The sequence below is a fragment of the Hordeum vulgare genome, chromosome 3H, assembly GCF_904849725.1.
Source record: "Hordeum vulgare subsp. vulgare chromosome 3H, MorexV3_pseudomolecules_assembly, whole genome shotgun sequence".
Taxonomy (NCBI): Eukaryota; Viridiplantae; Streptophyta; class Magnoliopsida; order Poales; family Poaceae; genus Hordeum; species Hordeum vulgare.
The window spans coordinates 581354741-581360581 of NC_058520.1; positions in this window are offsets into that span (position 1 = coordinate 581354741).

The window sequence follows — 5841 nt, forward strand, 5'->3', positions numbered from 1 at the left end:
GGTGATCAAAGCATTTGGGTTTATACAAGTGGTTGGAGAATCCTGTATTTACAAGAAAGTGAGTGGGAGCTCTGTGGCGTTTCTAATATTATATGTGGATGACATATTACTGATTGGAAACAACGTAGAGCTTTTGGAGAGCATAAAAGGTTACTTGAATAAAAGTTTCTCTATGAAGGACCTAGGAGAAGCTGCTTACATTCTAGGCATTAAGATCTATAGGGATAGATCAAAACACCTGATAGGACTTTCACAAAGCACATACCTTGATAAAGTTTTGAAGAGGTTCAAAATGGAACAGTCCAAGAAAGGGTTCTTGCCAGTTTTACAAGGTACGAGATTGAGTAAGACTCAGTGCCCAGCAACTGATGAAGATAGAGAGCATATGCGCTCCGTCCCCTATGCTTTAGCCATAGGTTCTATCATGTATGCGATGTTGTGCACTAGACCGGATGTTAGCCTGGCCATAAGTATGGCAGGTAGGTTCCAGAGTAATCCAGGAGTGGATCACTGGACAGCGGTCAAGAATATCCTGAAGTACCTGAAAAGGACTAAGGAGATGTTTCTCGTGTATGGAGGTGACGAAGAGCTCACCGTAAAAGGTTACGTCGATGCAAGCTTTGACACAGATCCGGACGACTCTAAGTCGCAAACCGGATATGTATTTATTCTTAATGGGGGTGCAGTAAGCTGGTGCAGTTCCAAGCAAAGCGTCGTAGCAGATTCTACATGTGAGGCGGAATACATGGCTGCCTCAGAGGCGGCTAAGGAGGGTGTCTAGATGAAGCAGTTCATGACGGATCTTGGAGTGGTGCCAAGCGCACTGAATCCAATAACCTTGTTCTGTGACAACACGGGTGCCATTGCCTTAGCAAAGGAACCACGGTTTCACAAGAAGACCAGACACATCAAACGACGCTTCAACCTCATCCGCGACTACGTCGAGGAAGAGGACGTAAATATATGCAAAGTGCACACGGATCTGAATGTAGCAGACCCGCTGACTAAACCTCTTCCACGGCCAAAACATGATCGACACCAGAACTGTATGGGTGTTAGATTTATTACAATGTAATTCACATGGTGATGTGAGGGCTAGATTATTGACTCTAGTGCAAGTGGGAGACTGTTGGAATTATGCCCTAGAGGCAATAATAAATATAGTTATTATTATAATTCCTGTATCAAGATAATAGTTTATTATCCATGCTATAATTGTATTGAATGAAGACTCATTTACATGTGTGGATACATAGACAAAACACCGTCCCTAGCATGCCTCTAGTTAGCTAGCCAGTTGATCGATGATAGTCAGTGTCTTCTGATTATGAACAAGGTGTTGTTGCTTGATAACTGGATCACGTCATTGGGAGAATCACGTGATGGACTAGACCCAAACTAATAGACGTAGCATGTTGATCGTGTCATTTTGTTGTTACTGTTTTCTGCGTGTCAAGTATTTATTCCTATGACCATGAGATCATATAACTCACTGACACCGGAGGAATGCTTTGTGTGTATCAAACGTCGCAACGTAACTGGGTGACTATAAAGATGCTCTACAGGTATCTCCAAAGATGTTAGTTGAGTTAGTATGGATCAAGACTGGGATTTGTCACTCCGTGTGACGGAGAGGTATCTCGGGGCCCACTCGGTAATACAACATCACACACAAGCCTTGCAAGCAATGTAACTTAGTGTAAGTTGCGGGATCCTGTATTACGGAACGAGTAAAGAGACTTGCCGGTAAACGAGATTGAAATAGGTATGCGGATACTGACGATCGAATCTCGGGCGAGTAACATACCGAAGGACAAAGGGAATGACATACGGGATTATACGAATCCTTGGCACTGAGGTTCAAACGATAAGATCTTCGTAGAATATGTAGGATCCAATATGGGCATCCAGGTCGCACTATTGGATATTGACCGAGGAGTCTCTCGGGTCATGTCTACATAGTTCTCGAACCCGCAGGGTCTGCACACTTAAGGTTCGACGTTGTTTTATGCGTATTTGAGTTATATGGTTGGTTACCGAATGTTGTTCGGAGTCCCGGATGAGATCACGGACGTCATGAGGGTTTCCGGAATGGTCCGGAAACGAAGATTGATATATAGGATGACCTCATTTGATTACCGGAAGGTTTTCGGAGTTACCGGGAATGACGAATGGGTTCCGGGAGTTCACCGGGGGGGGGGGGCAACCCACCCCGGGGAAGCCCATAGGCCTTGGGGGAGACACACCAGCCCTTAGTGGGCTGGTGGGACAGCCCACAAGTGCCCTATGCGCCAAGGAGAAGAAAATCAAGAGAGAAAGAAAAAAAAAGGAGGAGGTGGGAAGGAACGGGGACTCCCTCCCACCAAACCTAGTCCAACTCGGTTTGGGGGGGGGAGAGTCCTCCCCGTTGGACTCGGCCGTCCCCCTTGGGGCTCCTTGAGCCCCAAGGAAAGGCCCCCTCCCTCCCACCTATATATACGGAGGTTTTAGGGCTGATTTGATACGACTTTTCCACGGCAGCCCGACCACATACCTCCACGGTTTTTCCTCTAGATCGCGTTTCTGCGGAGCTCGGGCGGAGCCCTGCTGAGACAAGGTCATCACCAACCTCCGGAGCGCCGTCGTGCTGCCGGATAACTCTTCTACCTCTCCGTCTCTTTTGCTGGATCAAGAAGGCCGAGATCATCGTCGAGTTGTACGTGTGCTGAACGCGGAGGTGCCGTCCGTTCGGTACTAGATCGTGGGACTGATCGCGGGATTGTTCGCGGGGCGGATCGAGGGACGTGAGGACATTCCACTACATCAACCGCGTTCACTAACGCTTCTGCTGTACGATCTACAAGGGTACGTAGATCACTCATCCCCTCTCGTAGATGGACATCACCATGATAGGTCTTCGTGCGCGTAGGAAAATTTTTGTTTCCCATGCGACGTTCCCCAACAGTTGGTTCCTCCGCGCGGGAGGAATCCGCCTTGGCCGCCGCCGCCCCGCCGCCCCCCGCGCTCCGGCCGCCGCCCCGCCGCCCCCCGCGCCCCTGCCACCGCCCCTCCGTGCCCCGCCGCCCTCTGCATCTCGGCCGCCACCGCCCCGCCGCCCCTCCGTGCCCCGCTGCCATCCGCATCTCGGTCGCCGCCCTCCGCGCCCCGGCCGCCGCCCCGCCGGCCTACCGCGCCCCGGCCGCCGCCCCGCCGCCCCTCCGCTCCCCGGCCGCGTCCCCGCCCCGGCCTCCTGCCCACGCCCCGCCCCGTCGAGATGATGATCCTCCTCGTCGACGTGCAAGCGTTTGAAGACCGCGTGAAGCTTTTGGATCAGAGGAGAGGGTCGAAGATGGGGCGACTCACCATCTTTGTTTTACTTTTCTATGTCCTATTTGATTCGAACAATTGTTGTAAATTGCTCAAACATTGTTGTAATGATTTGAATGATTATTTTTTTATTCAGTGGTGTAATAATAACTAGAATGATTATTGTTTTATGTCAAATGTGATTGAATTTGTGATATGTCATATGATGAAATGTGATGAAATATGTGATATATGAAATGACAGTTTTAAGGGTTGGGGTTGGGGCAAAGACTAGAACCCTCAAACCCAACCCTTATAACGGAATATTCCGTTATAAGGGTTGGGTTTGAGGGTTCTAGTCTTTGCCCCTGTTTTTCAACCCTTAAAAGTGTAAAAAATGGTCAATTCTCAACCCTTAAAACTGGTTTTAAATTTAAGGGTTTGAGGGTTCTACTAGAGATGCTCTTAGGGTTTCATGTGATGTCTGTTTGGTATTAGGTCCAGATATTTAGCACACCTTCATCAAGGGGGCAGAAGTAGCAACTGGTGTTGCCTAGATGGCGGCTTCATGCTGACTGATGTATTACCTTGGATGGTATTTGTAATAATTAATAAAATGACTGCATGCATCGTCGAGATGCACAAGCCGGGGGTATATCCTCCTTTCAAAAAAACATACGAGACTTTCATATTTGAACCCCCTAGATCCATACAAAGCATGCGAAAGAAAATCCCGCGTGCTATGTACAATCCTAGTTTTCATCATTGGAGATGTCCACGATGCTGGAGCTGGGCGGCGAGTAGACGGGTGCGTAAGAGGGCTCCAGCTCCTCGTCCTCCTCCTAGAGCTCATCTAGGTCAGCGAGCATCTACGCCTCCTTCGCGGCCCGCTCCACCTCCATCTCGTGGAGACGGCGTCATCTGGCCTCCGCAGCCAACTCCAAGCGGATGGAATCAAGGATGGCATGTTGCTTCGCATGTAGATTCGTGTCCCCAATGTCCTCGTGTCCTCTTCCGGCTCTGGCTCCGGCTCCTCCTCCTCCTCCACCACCTCCTCCGGCTCCGGCTCCTCCTCCTACTTCTCCACCTCCTCCAACTCCTTATTCGGATCAACTAAATCCGAAGGTAGCCCCGCGGCGGTTCGGGCTTTGCGCCTTGCCCAGAGCAGCTCAAGGAGTTGCAGCCGGCGCTCTGGCGTTAGGAAGTGATGGTGGTGAGAGGGCATGGCTTAAATAGCTGGGCGAGAAAGTGGTGGTGGCGGCGGACAGGAGGAGGGAATGGTGGAGGGGTAGGGTTTCAATGTCGACATTCAGCTTAAATAGCCGGGCTAGGGAGTACACGGCCGTCAGAGCAGCGCCACGTGATGTTCACAATGCTGCAACAGAGTAGGTGTCCATAGGACCGCCGGATTTCCAAGCGATTCCGCGTGGGGCCCCATCGTCAGTTCTACATGGCGGCGGCGCCCGAGCGCGCCCATTGTTGGTTGGATATGAGGGGCGTTAGTCAGCCTGGGCGTTTGAGGCACGTTTGAGTCGCACAACTGCATCGAAATTTCGTGATCGGTCAATGACCAGACGACCCGTCCGGACGTTTGAGGGGGTTTGGGATGCCCGACTACAGATGCTCTAAATTGTATATCATGTCTAGCATTGCCGTGAGTTTTTCAGCTAATAGTGTTAAATGGCATGTGGAAGTATACTTTTGCCCTTCGCTTTATCACATGACCCAATAAGAAAAGAGAGGGAAAAGAAGGAACAAAAGGAAAACCATAGGGGGAGGGCGGTTACCTCCCTTTCTATCTCTATTGAAATTGTCACCACCACCACTCATTCCTCCAAGCTCTGGCCCCTCCCCGAACCATTGCTCACTAGAGCTCTGGTTGATGAATTTAGGTTGGTAAATATCTATAAAACTAGGTGAAAAATGTTGTACCTCACCGCCCTTGAACTACCCACTGCGGCACTGTTGCCTCGCTTCGATGTCCTTGATGCGCCCTCAACCACAGTCGTGCCGCTTGGGCTCACGGGTTCGGCTGCAACGCGGTCTGTGGGCGTCACTCTCTCGGCGGAGGACTCCACGGTTGTATGCAACCTTGCATGATGCTCTTCGACGGCATTCTACGCAGCCATGCCTTTCTCCGTGCCACCATGTGGAAAATCTCGAACATTATGGTCATGCACATCAAACAAAAATCAACAACAAAATCAAGTGATTTCTTCGACCTACAAGAGGGGTTCATGGGTAAGTCAAAGAAAGGGAAGACGAGTGGGTCTCACTTTTATGTCACAGAAGAAATTAAAGGGCGAGAGGGATTGACTAGATGTTCGAGGGGACAAGCATCTATGTCATCTAACATTGTTTGTTCAAAAAGGTTGAAGGTGGTGTTTAGAGCTGCAAATGAGTTGAGTTCGAACGAGTTGGATTAGGCTCAACTCAACTTATATTAAGATTCAAATGATCTTAGACTGAACAAAGCTCAAGTTCAAGTTGTAGAAAGTGACTTGTGCTCGGCTTGTAGCGATATGTGGTCGATCTCAAGGTAGTTTCGAGCTAAAT